At 37.7% G+C, this 16,491-nt stretch overlaps 1 protein-coding gene across 2 annotated transcripts in view; it reads left to right on the top strand.

Moving 5' to 3' along the window:
• The window catches only part of LOC109097672 (rho guanine nucleotide exchange factor TIAM1-like), a 62,139-nt gene that overhangs the window by 16,468 nt on the left and 29,180 nt on the right, over window positions 1–16,491 (top strand). For both annotated transcript variants that reach the window (XM_042765083.1, XM_042765082.1), the window contains exon 2: window positions 15,271–15,363. The gene's annotated coding sequence lies outside the window, so the exon portion shown is untranslated. The remainder of the gene's footprint in view (window positions 1–15,270; window positions 15,364–16,491) is intronic.

The raw sequence follows: 16,491 nt of genomic DNA, 5'->3' as shown, positions 1-16,491 counted from the left end.
ACCGTTTCAATTAATCAGTCACAACAAAAGCCTGGATCTGACAAATTTCAGATCACTTCAATCTTCGAAGATCTTTAGACCTCAAGCCTGTTGAGACGGCTGTACAGCTGCAGGCAAACCACAGATTACTTACTCATTCACTTAACAACTTTAGTGAGACAACTAACAAGAATAATGTTGAAGAAAGAGAGATAGGGAGAATACAAAAGAGAAAGTGTGTGTGTGCGTGGGGGGGGGGGGGTTTGGGGGGTTGGGAATTAACCAAGATTCAAGAGAGTTTTTATTTGTCACATACACAATTATATAGAGCATATATAACCAGCAGTGAAATGTGAGTTAACCACGTGAACCTTTGCACTCAGCTAAATTTTTGTTAGTCTGAGAGTCTCAAAGAAAAGAGCCACTCAGTTCTTGAAAGAACAGTTTACCCAAAAGTGACATTCTGTCATCATTAACCTTCATGTTATTCCAAACCTGTATGACTTTCTTACTTCTGGAGAGCACAAAAGAAGATCTCACCAAAAGATTTTATATGGCTTCAGAAGAAAACCTTTACCATAGTTTTGTAGGTTTTTTGTAGTAGTTTCATACTTGACAGGCCTGGATTTCATTGACTTTCATTGTATTAAAAAGTGTTCAATGTAAATGATGATAGAATTGACATTTTTAGGTGAACTGCCCCTTTAATGCTACTTAATCAAAGTTATTCCCATATCTGTCTGTGACTAACATCCTTTCAGTCAAAGCACAAAAGAGACTCCCCTTCAGCAAGGGTCATCAGGAAGAAAAGATTGGCTCTCTCAATATCCTCCACTGACCTGGAAAAGAGCTGATCTCGGTCTGAAAGGAGCGACTGCTGTTGCATGCTGGTCTATTTTACTTTCCAAATTAGCTTTCTTTTAAGCAGAGACCTTAGTGTCTTCATTCTTGCCTTGTGGCATGCGGGTGCAGGTTTTGTTGAGCCTCTTCCACTTGTTTGGCACAGAGGAGAGGTTGTGTGGATAAAAGCAGCCTCTTGCTTTCAGCAAAATCTTTTTCTGTGATTCCAGCTCCATGCAGCACAAATGCACAGGCTGTGAAGCTTCACTGTGGCTTTTACATACAGCAGGGTCAGAGGATTACAATACTATAAAATCACACAAGCCTGCTGCCTGGGGCACTGTGGTCCCATTTGAGAAAGATTACACTCTTCGTAGTGAGATGCAAGTTATCTTTTTGTAAGCTTGATGGTGCAAGTTCTCCAGGCAATGTGACATTAAAAATATCACAGATGCAATCTCTGAATCTTGGCTTTAATATTTGTGTTCAACTACACTAGAACTAGAACTATTAATTCTCCATATTCTTCTGTAGAATTTAATTTGTTTCCCCCCTTGAGGTTCATTTATACTGTTAGTCAAGATGGTTCAACCAAAAGTAAAGTCACACTTATTACTTTAGTACATTTAAAAACAACAAATGTTTGCAAAAGTGCTGTTAAAAATAGAAATAGTAGGTTGTGACTAATTATCACCTGTGGGGTACCTCAAGGCTCTGTTTGGCGCCATTTTTGTTTTCTCTACTCATGCTCCTTTCAGAGGATCTGTTCTTTAGAAACAAAACATTGTGTAATATTGTTATGCATACAATGCTTAGCTCTATCTTTCACAACATCAATTGTAGTTCTACCTCTACAATCTCTACTAAAAACATTAAAAGTTAGGTAACTATGTTTTAGTTTATGCCATCTCAACTTTATACTGCATGACCATGCATATGTCACTCATATGCTAATGTTCACATAGATAGGGCATTAGTACTATAGCAATATCTAAATTACTATTTTTTGTGTATTAGTTTCCACAAATGGTTTGTGGAATAGGAAGGGAACTTTGTAATTTTAAATGTAACATACAGTTGTATTTCTGTTGTATATGAAATGCTTAGATATGATCCTATCAGTACAAACTTCTGTACAAATACAAATTGCAGGATTTTGGCAGAATGAGCAGCCTTCTCATTAGCAGTCTGTTAAGTGGGTTCACTGCTGACGCACTTTGATGAGACACCTTCTGTGGGACATGACAGCCTGCTGAGGGGGAGAAAGTGAGAACTACAGTGTATATGGTTGGGTATATGAGTGTGAGTTGCTTTGGCCGTGTACTGGTGGTATTTGTGTGTGAGATAGAGGTGGTTTTCAAAGCACAGGTTGGTCAGCAGTAAGTCTCACTCTGAACTGAGTCTAAATAGTGTCTGGCACTGATGTGGTAATGGGGTATTGATCTGTAGTGGTTTGGCCGATGGCGTGTGTGTGCTTCAGAAATAGCTCTATTGTGTCTCTGTGGTAAAAGGCTGAGTGTCACTAGCGCACATACACACATAAAATACCATGATGAAGAGATAAGATTCATAGCCTTCCAACCATACAGAAATCATCCAGCACTGAGATAAATCTAGCTTTAATTCGCCCAAACAACAAACCAATGTACATTCATGGGAGGCATTGACAGTTCCTGTAAAGTAAGTTAAACTTTTTGCAAAGACAGATTAAGAGAATGGGACAATGTAGAAAAATTGACCTTATTACCTTTTATTTTATATTTTATTTTATGTTTTATTTTGTCTATCTTTCATTGCTAAATGAACCTTATGCTATAAACTAATTTGTGCTTTTATTTTGTCTTGTTCATCAGATCTCCCTTGACTTTATCCAGCAGTACTGGTTAGCCTCTGACTTTTAATTTGACTTTAAAATGAGAGAGATACATAAATGAAAATAGAAAGAAATGAATGAATAGTCTGAAAGCCATTCTTCTAATGAGCTTTCTTTCAGTCATTGCTTTTGTAGTTTGTCTATCTCTCTTCTGTTTGCGTGTGACATTCCTGTCCTTTCATTGCCCAAAGCAAAAGCTCAAGTCTTTCAACTCCCTGTCCTTTTTTCCGTCTCCCTTCATTTCTTGAAGGAGCACTTTGTTTGTGAGATTCTGCTTGTTGACGCAGGTGCAAAACAAATTAAGCTAGAGAATAGGAGAGTAGAAGAATGAGAGCATGACGGAACCCCAACACTCAAAATTACCCCTCTTTTCCAAACAAAGTCTCTTAAGTTCCTAAAATATGGCTTGAGGCCTTATGAACACGCTCATTTCCTCACTCGAGACATGTCAGAGCTTGTAGGTTGTTCTCATCATGTGGAAGTTTCTGTCCGTTGGTCTCAGGTGTGTTGAGGAAGGGTTGTAGTGCACCTTTGTGGCTGTCAGTGCTGCCTCCACCCCTATTTTCCTTTCCACTGGGGCATCCTGCCAGACGAGAAGAGATGTTGGCTTTGAGCCAAAGTCTTATCCTACCTCTCATTCACTGTCAGCAGCTGGAATCCCAAAGCTATGAATGCGTGTGCTCGTTCTGGATGTGTGAACTGCCAGCATTAGTGGCCATGCTCTCACACAACACTTGACACAAGATACGCTGTGCGCTGAGAATTTGTTCAGCTTGAGTTTGCCATGGTGCTACAGACTGGACATAAAGAAAACTGTCATGTTTACAACACTTTCCACAATGAAAAATTACTTTGGTGACCTTGCAGTCAGCGAATGTCTAAGTATGTTGCACTATGGTGCTCATACGGTAAACACAGGTTTGAACCTGACCAAAATACTCTCTCTGTAATAAAAAGCATCAAAGAATTTATTCAGACAAGCAGCTAAAATCATATTCCCACCCCAAATACAACAAAAATTATGTTTTATTATGTTTCTTTATAATTTATTTGACCTTTTTTATTTTATTTAAAATGTATTAATTTTAGAAAAAAATATTTGATTTTATTTAACCATTTTTGCCATGTTGCAGTGAAACAGTATTTTCTCTTCAGTATTTTCTCAGTATTGTGCATAATTCTCAATTATTAGATCTAAAGTAGTTTTGTTTTTTTTTGTTTTTTTTAAATCAGCATGTTAATTAGTCATGATGACATGTATAGACGGGGGCAGACTGGGGCTAAAAAGTGGCCCTGGACTTTCTGGCACAGAGCGGCTCACACCTGATCCAAAACTACTAACATACTAACATAAAAATAACACAATACAGAAATAAAAATTGCATCATTTTTTGTTTTTAAATTGAAATTCTTAAATCATTAACATTAATGAATGACTGAATACTTCTTTAGATTGTAATTTTTCTTTCCTGGTGTATATGACCAATAGTAAGTAATTTAGTAGAATTTTTACACAGAAGTCTTGGAATATAGTGCAGAATGTGCACTGCATGGTGTAATGGTGCCTTTCTATTGGTCCTTCAGAATCATTCTAATATGCTTATTTGCTGCTCAAGAAACATTTCTGATTATTATCAATGTTGAAAACAGTTAAATTAACACTTTTATTTAACAAGGTTGCATTAAATTAATTTAAGTGACAGTAAAGATATTTATACTTGTCATAAATTATTTATATTTCAAATAAATGCTGTTCTTTAACTTTGTATTTATCAAATCAAAATTAATCCTGAAAAAAATAAAGTAGGGCCTATCACAGTTTACACAAAAATATTAAGCAAAAAAACATGATAATAATTGAGCAGTAAAACGGCATATTAGAATGATTTCTGAAGCAATATGACACTTTTTTGAAAAAGTTTTGAAATATATTTAATAGAAAACTATTTTAAGTGTACCATTTAATAGTATTAATATTTCTTACTGTGTTTGTGATCAAATAATTTCAGCCTTCCTTCAAAAAATAGCAAGTCTGTACAATCCTGCCTTTTGACATTGACGAGCACTTTTGAGCCACTGCACTGAGCTGGAGCATGCCAAAATAATCTGAATGTTTGATTCAAGTGGGGCGATGAAAGGCTATAGGCCACGTACATTTACTAGCCTATAATTCATTCTTTATATTTACGTGTTGGCCCGGCCCACATTGTACAGCGGCCCACCGGGAAAACTCCCGGTGCTCCAGATGGCCAGTATGTAACATCACACATAAGTGTCTCCAGCTGTGTCCAAATCCACTATTTTTGCTCCCTCTTTCCACATATAATGAATTATGGGAAATTCACTGTAGGAAATACTGATAGACTGGCACAGCATATATATATAGCCTATGTGGTTATATAAAATGCCTTGGAGGTTTATGTTGTCTCATATGCCTCATGTTTTTTTTTTTTTTGTTTGTTTTTTGGTTTGTTTTTATTATATTAGAGTTGGAGAACAAATTGGGGCTTTTCCCAGGATGACCTAAATGTGAGTTTTAAAAGTTGTCTCTTTCTATTTTGTTATTTTAGCTTTGAATGAGAGAAGAGAACACAGCAGCATCCAGAAATGCTCATCCGCATTCATCCTTTTGTCTCTTGCCCTCTCGATTTCTCCCTCTCTCTCTCTTACCCCCAGACTGGCATTCTTTGTTCAAACGTGTCATTGGAAGTGTGTAAATCGTGAGCCCTTTAGCCAAACATTTCTCCCCTCTGATCACTGAGAGGACCCATCTGCAGTCCTCCTCCTCTTCTCTTCCTACATGTCATCACTGCATTTTCCCCAGACAGAGGACACAAATTAGCCCCATTTACACTCCATTTCCCCCAACTTCACTGTCTCTAACCTGATAATGACTGGTGCATCTAGATGAATTAGGATGATGGCAATGAACTGTGTGGGGGTGTGGAACATCAGGATATAGACATGAGTGTGTCCATAATGATGAATCTCACACACCTGAAAAAATAAAGCAATATGGCATGAGAGGCCATGCATTACAGTGATTTCACTGTGGGTAAGCGGTGATGTGAAGTGGAGGTAAAATCACTATAACACATGGTCTCAAGTGACTTACTGCTTTGTATTAAATGTCAGCACCAGCAAATAAAAAAAAAAAAAAAAAAAAAAACTTAAATTTTTATATATATATATTCCATTAACACTTTTTACTGTTGCCAAGTAACATAGCATTAGGTGTATTACAATGCTTCTGACCTGGCTCATTCAATCATGATTTAGTCAATAAAATCACATTAATTTATATAGCATTTTATACAGTATAGATTGATGCAAAGCAGCTTCACATTAATACACAGGAAAATAACAGTGTTAATGCTGTAAAACTGATCAGCTATGCAACAAATTCAGTTTCAGCTTGAACAAGCTCTACAGAAGACAATCATGTAATTATTCAGAAACTTTGCACTATCAGCACAAGTATACATTATAATTGTGAACGTAAGAATATAATAGATGAAAACTGAATAAAATAATTAAAACTAAATAAAACGGTTCTTATAAATATCCCAGCACTTTTGTTTGAAAGCTTTGCATATTACTTTTTTTACTAAGGCACTATCAACAAAAGCACAGATCAGAGAGATAAACGTGACTTCAGACATTGAGAGAAAGTGTTTTTTGGGTCTACTGAGGGCCCCTATGGGCTCCCCTTTGCAGTCAGGCATGGCTAGCTTATTTTACAGATGCTATTATGGAACAGCAGACTTTGTCACCCCCTCAGAGAGGTTTAAATGGGTTGAATGAGAGCAGCAGAAGAGATATGCTAAGCTCTGTGTTGAAGATGAGAAAACCTTTGAGGAGCATACAGTATGGCTGCTGCACTTAGAGGAGGGTTTATTTGAGACACAGTAGGTTCTCGATAGGGCTTGTCCTGATCCAACTTCATCCGCAGGTCAGCAGCCTTCTGAAAGAGAGATTTGAAAGGTCCCCCAAGGATTTTGAGAGAAAATCAGGCACAGATTTATTATTATTTGTTGTCAATCTGGGGTTTACATTTGTAGATTACAGTAGGCACGGCATTCACATGAACCAATCCCTGAATGATTTTTTCATACAAACCTTGATTTCAAACAGGTCCCATAGGAAGTTGCCACAATGCTTCTCCACTCTGACCGGTGACAGACAGATTATCTATAAATTCACATTATAGATACAATTATGGATTAAAAGCTGTGAACAAATTCACTTTGTTATATTATTTTTTAGCACTAGCACAATACTCACTGCAGGATGTTACATTTGAAAAATGAGTCACATTTTTATTTTTGGCCATATTTGTTCTTGTGCCCTCATAAAAGAAGCAATTGAATAATAACGTAAATGATGATAATGCCACACTAGAAACCAAGACTGACTGTCTGAGGTAGACGGGGTCAAACACACCAGTGGTCTGCGTTTGAAGCATCAGCCTCACATTATGTGTTCATTGAGCTCTGCGGAGCACTGTCACTTCATTTAGATTAATGGACAGTTTTTACCTCCTGTCCTTTGAAGATCTTCAGAACTAGTCCTATGAAAATGGTTACTGATGCTGCCATGCTGAAGGGTATACAATAGGACTTTCCTTTTTCTGTCAATGGAGAAACATTTAACTGAGTTTTTGTAGTTTGACATAAATGACTGAGCTATTGAAGGTTTTGGACTTTATAAGGATGTTGAATATGAGATGGTTGTTTAAAATTTGAAAAATGCTTGATTTGGGGGGCTTTGTGCTACTGTTATGGATAGGACAGAGGTGACAGGAAAGAATGAGGAGCAGAGGGAGATGGGATTGGGAAATGACCCCTTGTAGACTCGGGTCAGCCATTCAGAAGTGCCACAATTTCAATCTCAATGCATTCAAAATTGTATTATTTGTATTGTTTATTCAGTGTACATATTCACTACTCTTTAATTTGGTTTAGATTTATTATTTTTGTAATATAAGATAATATATGTTATTATATTTTATTATATTATTATAATGTTTCACTCTTATATCATTTTAAAACAAAAGTTTATATAAACTTTATAAAGACATATTATTCAACATTATTTTGCTGTTGAAGAAATTGACCTTTGTGAAAATATTCTTGTTACACTGTTGTTATTTTGGAAGCTTGTTTTTCTCCCTCTTTCCATGGAAAGAAGATCTTAATCTTAATCTTTTCATCCTGGTGTGCATAACGTTTCCATACACTGATACAAGTAGCAAAACTATGTGAATACTTCAGTACCTGTGGTGATAAGCTTCTTATGAAGTCTCCTCTTTAAACTCTTCTTAACCCCTCTCACTGTCAGGCTCTCTCTTGTTCTCTGTCACTCCCTTTTCTTTTCCACTATTCCTACACTCTCAGAAAAAAAGGTACAAAAGCTATCACTGGGGCGGTACCTTTTCAAAAAGTACACTTTTGTACCTTTAGGTACTAATATGTACCTTTAAGGTACCAATATGGAGTCTTTAGGTACAAAGGTGTGCCTTTTGAAAAGGTACCGCCCCAGTGACAGCTTTTGTACCTTTTTTCTGAGAATGTAAGGGTGTTTCATCACAGCTTTCAAGTCCCATTCATCTCAAGCTAAGTTGGTCATTCCCTGTCAGGAATCCATGGAAAAATGCGAGAAATGGGGAGAGTCGCCCGTGGGCACGGTGGGTTACAGGGTGCTCAGGGTTTTGGGTATTGTTTAAAGAGACATGCACCAATTAGCTGTGAATGTGGATGGACTATTAGTGGGATCTTAAATTGGTTTTCCAGGCACAAAGAAAAAGGTCAACACTGTTACAGCGGGAATGGATTAATGGAGCTCCCATGAGACACTCAATGGGATTTTCATCATCAGCACTGTCTGAAAAATGACCTGTTGTGTTTTCATCTCAAGTTCAGTTCGGCATGTTTTAGTAAAATAGTTCTTAGGTGTGTTGACTAAGCAGAATTACACTTGTTATGAACAGAAAACAGAGCAGTGGAACGGAGGAGAGGAGAGAGAGAATATTTTTCCTGTTCGAACAAGGTGGTTAAAGAATAAAAGAGAAAAAATAAAAGAAGTGCACCTATAGATCACACCACACAAAAGAAAAAGAAAAAAGATGTCAGGGCAGAGGACTGAAGGGAAGGAGACATTTTTATCTGATGCCTGAGAATTGTGTGTGTGTGTGTGTGTGTGTGGTTGGGTGGGTGTGGTGTGTGTGTGTGGTTGGGTGTTAAAGGGAAGTGTGTCTGGGTGGGGACTGTGTTAAAAGTGTAAAATATTTGGTGGCCGTTGTGGCAGGAACAAACAGTTGCAAGTCAGTCAGAAGAGACATGGTGATTGTAAATATAAATAAAACAAAGTGATTCCTTTTTGTGCTAAAGACATTCTGTACTATTTTGGTATTGATTCTACTCATGATTCCATGACAACATTTACACAGAATCTGTGACCATGAATTCTGCAAAATTTAAATATTACATAACCAGTCATCATTTTTTCATAATCATATGCTGTTGGTATAGCTATCAGTCAAATATAAGATAAAATTTTAAAATGCTTTTGAAAGACGTTTCGTCTGCTCAACAAGGCGGCATTTGTTTGATCAAATATGCAATTACAAATTTAATGATTTTTTTTTTTTTAATGTGATTACTCCAGTTGTCAGTGTCACATGATCCCCCAGAAATCATTCTAATATGCTGATTTGATGACCAAGAAACATTTCTTATTATTATCAATGTTGAAAACAGTTGTGCTGCTTAACATTTTTGTGGAAACAATGATACTTTTTTTCAGAACTCTTTGATGACTAGAAACCTCAAAAGCAACAGCATTTATTTGAAAATATATGGCTGTACCTCAAATCATTTTCAAAAGAAATGATAAAAAAAAACTAATTTACAGGAATGAATCCAACTTTTCCAAAAATATTGGCATATTTACATCTGAGGTTCCTACTGAGATGGTCTTAAGGAAACTGATGGCCAAATAAAGTGAAAGTGACATACAGCCAAGTATGGTGACCTATACTCAGAATTCGTGCTCTGAGTCTGAGTTGGGGGTTCAGTGCCTTGCTTAAGGGCACCTCAGTTATGGTATTGCTGGCCCGAGACTCAAACCCACAACCTTAGGGTTAGGAGTCAAACTCTCTAACCATTAGGCCACAACTTCCCACTAATAGCATGTCAAAGCATTAAAATTGTTCTAGTATTGACAAAATGGGTTTATTTTATGTCATCAAATCAAACTGAAATAGAATGTATTGTAAACATATGATACTACTGTATATGACCCAGCACTACTATCTATGGGGTAATCAGTCAGCTGAGACAGACAAAGACAGTGTGGGCAGTGATTATTCTTGTGTCTTTGTCTACACTCTCTCAATTATACTAACAAGAGTAGATTGTGCACGTGCAAAATTACAGATTCCATCTGAAGGAACAATGGAGCATTTCTAATCCAGTCTCTCCTGTGCTCATTCGCTCACTTTCTGTCTGTCTGGGTGTGCAGTTAAAAGCCCTGTAGTCTTCCTCAACTCAGTGCAGCAGTGCTGGGCTTTGGGGAGATTTTAAACCTTGCTCTTTGCCCCAGGCCTTAAAGACAAGCAGCAGAAGAAAAAAGACTGAGCCTTGGACTAGTGGGAGCAGGTTTAGGGAACGAGAATAATGCATTTGTGTATGCTTCCCCCTCACTTACAGCAGTCATCACTCATTGCTTCTCTTTGTCTAGTGAACATTCTTTTTGCTATTTTCTCTTCCATGATAAATGACTAATATGAGCCTCCCAGTGCTTTTTTATATTTATATTATAATATCTGACTGAATTAAGTTTGCTGACTTATTAGAGTTTATTTGAGGCTGCAATTCTGCCGTAGTTGTTCTCAGGCAGGCCTGTCTGTGCTTTAATAATTTATAATGTGATAAATGGAGACATTTCAAATGATTATACTTCAATAATGTTATATTTTGTGACTCGTCGCTCCACTTTTGAATTTACTTTCAAAGAACGTTATTCATTTCACACCCACTTATACCTTCCTACCATCTGTTCACTCCGTTTTGAGAGCTAGAGGAAGCTTACTGTGTGCTATACAGATCTATGAAGTATTTTATTAGCTGCCATATTCCTTATAAAGGTTGAGAGTGTTTTGTGTCACCTGTAGGACTGTATTAGTGTGAAGTAGCTGGAGAAAACTAAAGAAAGTAAAGCTGTGATAACATGCTTTTTAACACTCGACTCGTGCTGGTGATCTATTCTACAGCCTCTCTTTCTCCTCAGACAAAAGAGTATCTGAGGGAGGGTAGAGTCAGTCCGTTTCATTATTCCATTACAATGCACACCCCCTTCACGGCCAAACATTAGCTTTACGCTCATCTGCAGAGAGGATGGGGGGAGAAAATATTCATCAAAGAGGGGGACGGGAAAGAATGAAGGAGGATGACAAAAAGAAATGTGACATGTGAAAGGAGGAAAGACAAAATATGATGTTAAACACAAGAGTAGGGAAGAAAAAAGATCATAAATGGAAGATTAACATGTTGAGAAAGAAAGAAAGAAAGAAAGAAAGAAAGAAAGAAAGAAAGAAAGAAAGAAAGAAAGAAAGAAAGAAAGAAAGAAAGAAAGAAAGAAAGAAAGAAAGAAAGAAAGAAGTGAAAAACAAACAAACACAAAATGAACAAAATAAGAATAAATGGAAGTTAACCTGAATTAAAAAAGAAAGAAAAATGAAAACAAGAAAAAAAACAGACGGACAAAAAGAATGGACAGACAGACAGACAGACAGACAGACAAGTAGAAAGAAAACTAAAAGAAAGAAAAAGACCAATAATATGTAATCAGTTGTTTGGCATAGTTCTATTGGACATTGTTTTGTAGCAGTATTCATACTGGTGTGGAAGCGGAGGTGAGATCAGAGAGTGTGAGCTGGGTGTGTGTGCTTTAATAACAGAGCTCAGACTAGCACTTCCTCCACAGTGAGGGAAGTGAAGTGGAGGAGGTGTCCTCCTAAGTGCCTGTGATTAAAGTTTCACAGTGAGACACTGCAAAGCCCAGCAGGCTATTCCACCACCACACACTCTTCCTCCATCCTCTCCACCTGCCTCTATCCTGCAGGAGACGTCCGGCTCCCAGATAACAAACATCTAGTGCATTCACAATCAACAACAATATATATGAGCATCTTAACTCACATTTTCGAGATTTATGCAGAAATCATCAGTGTTTGTGCTAGCATAGGGACTGTTGTCGTCATGCTGAGATTTCTCACACATTATTACTGCTGAATCCCAGTATCATGTAGGTGAGGAGTAGGAGGGAGGGAGAGAGAGTGGGCAGCAGGTCACTCGGTTCATTCGCTGACTCACGTTTGCAGCTCTGTTCATTGGGCTCACAGTTTCTATCATCGATTTTCACTAACCTTTTGGTTATGACTGAACTGACATTTCAACTGTAGATCCCCGCTGAGATATTCCATCTGGAGTATGTTTTCGAAGCTGAAGATTTGATATTTAATGGAATCAGATCAGATGGTAATAGATCTGTGTTTGATTAGTGCACATATGCTTATATACCATCACAGCCCACATTAAGAGGAGAAACAGACAATGGAAATTCTCTTTAAGGCAAATGTCTGAAAGGTTGTATTTACAAGTTGAAAGCACATGCATGCCATCACAATGTCATAATTACAAATTTTGTTTCCAAATTGGGGGTATTTCAGTGAGAATATATACAGCAGACACAATAGATGCAGCATTTAAAACAAGCTAAGTTGGATGTACATATAACGATAGAATACATAACATTTCTGTTTACAGCACCTTCATATATTGAATAAAAACATGAAAAAAGCAAAAACACACATGATGCACACAATTTATTTATCATTCTATTTAAGTAAAGTTGAATAAAACCTTGCTGTATTCTTTGTAGAAAAGGTACATCGCCATCTTGCTCTGAACAAAATGATTTAAATGTTCCTGACTCTTCTCAACTCATAAATACAAGCTTCCCATAAGGATTTGATTGCACCATATGCTTATATTTCATAAAATGTGACCAAAAAAAGTGAAATATTTGTTCTTCTTTAGCTCAAATCTGGTTAAAAGCCTCTGTATACCGTCATGCTACGAAACAGGAAACATTAAATGGATTATGAGTAACAAAGCAGATCGAAAGCATTTTTGTAATACACACACACACGTATATATATGTTTATTATATACACAGTATTTTAAAGCTGACAGGATAGCAGATTTAATACGTGCAAGAATAGCGTGAAATGGGAACTCATAGCTATTGCAAAACCAATTAACTTTCCTTCACGACTGAATATGATATTTTTTCACAGCAAAGTTTGGTCCTCTGTTCCACCCCAGTGAACATCACACTGGAATTGCTAATATAAAAGCTTAAAGGGGTCATATGATGCGATTTCAAATTTTCCTTTCTCTTTGGAGTGTTACAAGCTCTTGGTGAATAAAGAAGATCTGTAAAGTTGCAAAGACTAAAGTCTCAAATCCAAGGAGATATTCTTAATAAAAGTTAAGACTCATCCACGCCCCCCTGAAACGGCTCGTTCTAACATGCCCCCACATCTCTACGTCACTATGTGGAAAGATTTGCATAACGCCGCCCAGATGTTCATGCAAAGAAAGAAGGCATACCTTTTATTCTCATTGTAGTATTGTTGTTGCCACCGCCGCCATGTCGTATAGACATGGGTGTTTCACTGTGAAAGCAAAACTTTGTTTGGCCTTCCAAAAGAGGACGATATCCGCTTCATCATGCCTGGGGCTGATCCTTGCTGGTTGCTGAGGAAATACATCAACTTTGCACTGTGGATCGCCGGATTGGTTTTCACCGTGGACGAAGCAGAGTCCAGCCCGGGGTTGTCACATGTGGTTGCCGCAAGCACAAGGTACGCTCCTTCATAGAATCCGCCTCAAGCCGCCGGCCTCTGCTCACTCAAGGCCGCGGTGTATGACGCTGTTTCGTTGAGAAAGCGAAACTACTTTGTTTGACATTCCAAAAGAAGACACGACTAGAAATCATGTTTATATCACATTTATAATGGGTTTTATGTTTATGTCTTGTCGCTCTGGACGGACAAGGCATCACAATATGTTAAGAGGCGTAACACTTCCGTCTAATGCTTGAGGCATTCGGGTATTCGGAATGTGATGGTTAGCTGGATAGTTGGAGAATACCTTGCTTTTCAGAGCGATGAGCTTTGTAAAAATCGACGTGTTTCAGAAGGCGGGGCATAGAGGAGAAACAATAATGTACAGTATGTGGGAAAAAAAGTGTTTTTTTAACCTTAAACCGCATAAACACATTTCATTACACCAAATACACAAAATAATGTTCTTTTTAGCAGCATCATATGACTTCTTTAAATATTATGTGGAGGACAAATCTAGTGGTAGTAGTATGAAGGAGGTGGCACTGATCAGGAGGAGTAGGGATATAGAACGGGAGGACAGAGCTACGAAAACAGCAAAAAATGGGGTCAACTCTAGTTTATGTAACTTTACAGCAAGGTTGAGTAGACTTACTGCAGTGCAGTACTGAGTTTTTCTACCGCTGCAGCTCTCATGTACACAAACAAACAGCTGGCTGTCATCCTGAGAATAGAGATCATCAGATGGGTATCTACTGTATCTCTCACATTATTGGCCTTAAGGTCTTGCTGACCCTTACTGCTGAAGCTGGATGTGACCCAGAGAAATACACATTGACCCCAACAAACACATGTACACATGCTTCTGTTACACACACTGTTTGAATCAAAAAACCGGTGGCAGCAACAAACAGGCACACAACAAGAACATTACCATAAAAACTAGATTTGTGCAGTTTTTAGTCATGTAAACTTGTAGGCACAATGCTAGAGTTTCACTAAGGTGGTTTCATACTAGTCCAAGTCAAAAGAGCCCACCTCAAGTCTCTAGATATGGCTTGGTCTATACAAATTTAAATAGATCCAATGTGCTATCACCACTGGAAATTCTTTCTCTTCTTTTTCCTTATTCTCTTCCTTTATTTCTGTCTCCTGGTTACTGGCACAGTGACCATGTCATTCTGAGGCTAATCCATATAGTGCACTTAGAGTGTGTAGTCTGAACTATCTTCCCATATTTATACCTGCTGCAGTTTGAAGATGAGGCTTTCTCTCTGCTCTTCTCTCTGGATTAGAAGAAATTAGGTCAGATTGGCATTGAAGAACATATAACTGGGTTCAGCTTTAAGAATACTGCTGGGTACCCTTGATCTTCTGCAATCATTACTGTATTGTTGGCTTCTTAAGGAACTGAGATGAAAATTCTTCCACTTGTGCAGCAGTGAGGGTGTGAGAAGTATTGTTATATAAGTTTTGTGCACATTTTTGCGACCGCGCCTTGGAACAGGTTAGCTGTTATGTTCTCATATGTGTCTTGTAATCCACCCATCTCATACTTAGAAACCCAAACCTCCTTAATGTATTATTTATGAACAACTATCCTCGTTTCTTGACTTAATCTTTTTCTGTTCCTTTGTTTAAAATGTGTGTTATGCTTCTTTTTCAGGGAAAACTGCCATAGTGCTGATCAGGGCCATGAGGTCAATAAATGAGAATATGGCTGTCTGGAAATGCATCTGATCCACTGGTTCTGCCTCAGGTAATGCTGCTGATCTTATATACATGACTAAAACAATAGAATTTTGAGGCTGCTCAAAACCTAGTGAGCTGCCTTGCTGCTGATTGCAGCGATTGAGCTCAACAAAGTTCATTAGCATGCTGTTAAGTTAGCAATAAGATACTCTAAATTGCAAGAAATTCAAAGCACTCATGAACATTGGGCAAAATTATGCAATTCAATTACTGCTTTCAGTAACATAGACTGGACAAAATATAATTTAATCTAGTATTTAAGTTTAATAATAATCAGTATTTGTCTCACCTAGCCCAGTATCTGGAATTCAGTTTTCCCCAAAGCTTATCACAATGGGAATTAGAACGAGAACGTTATGGGATTGGCTGTTATTGGTTGTGCAAATTAGATATCACAAGCAATTATAAGGCAAGATGATTAACTTACCTTCTGGGACAGCCTTCATGTCGGGAGTGTGCCTACGATGCCTTAAAATGCTGCTTTTTTAAGTTGTAGAACAGAGCAAATATCTCTCATGGCTATTCCCCACAAATATTTTTTTTACATGCCAAAGTGATTTCATAAAAATAATTATAGAAACGGTACACAAACATACAGCTGTTTCTTTCTTATGACTAATTTGTCTGAATTTTACAATTTTAATTGAACCATTCCAACAATTTCAAGAGGTTAGCTGAGATACACAGACGGTGAACTCTGTAATGGAGGTCATTGCAAAAATCCTCTGATGTTCCCACCACAGGGGTTGAGAGGTTTCACATCTCACTCCTTAGCTCACTCTCTCGCTTTGTGTCTTTGTGTGCGTCAGAGATATTTCTGGCATTATTCTCTGGTTACATGCTATTCAGCTCTCACTTTTAGAGAAGGTGAGACTGAATTTCACTTCTGTAGGTACATCCTCTTTTATTCTGTTGCTTTCTCTTACTGCGCTGTAAAAATTCTTAACATTTATCCCCTTACATGGACTCAGCAGGTAGGCTACTTTGGAACTGCAAAGGTCTCTAGAAAGCATCTTTGGAAGAATGTGGTGTTTGCTTGGCAGTCAGGTTTGAGAGCCCCAAAAAAATAAAAATATATCTTTGAAACGTCACACAGGCATGTACAGACATCTTGCTAGTTATTGGTGCATCTTCA

Source organism: Cyprinus carpio, chromosome A10 (assembly GCF_018340385.1).
Source record: "Cyprinus carpio isolate SPL01 chromosome A10, ASM1834038v1, whole genome shotgun sequence".
Classification (NCBI taxonomy): Eukaryota; Metazoa; Chordata; class Actinopteri; order Cypriniformes; family Cyprinidae; genus Cyprinus; species Cyprinus carpio.
The sequence above is the reverse complement of the archived record's forward strand: the minus strand, read 5'-3'. Positions and strand labels throughout refer to the sequence as shown.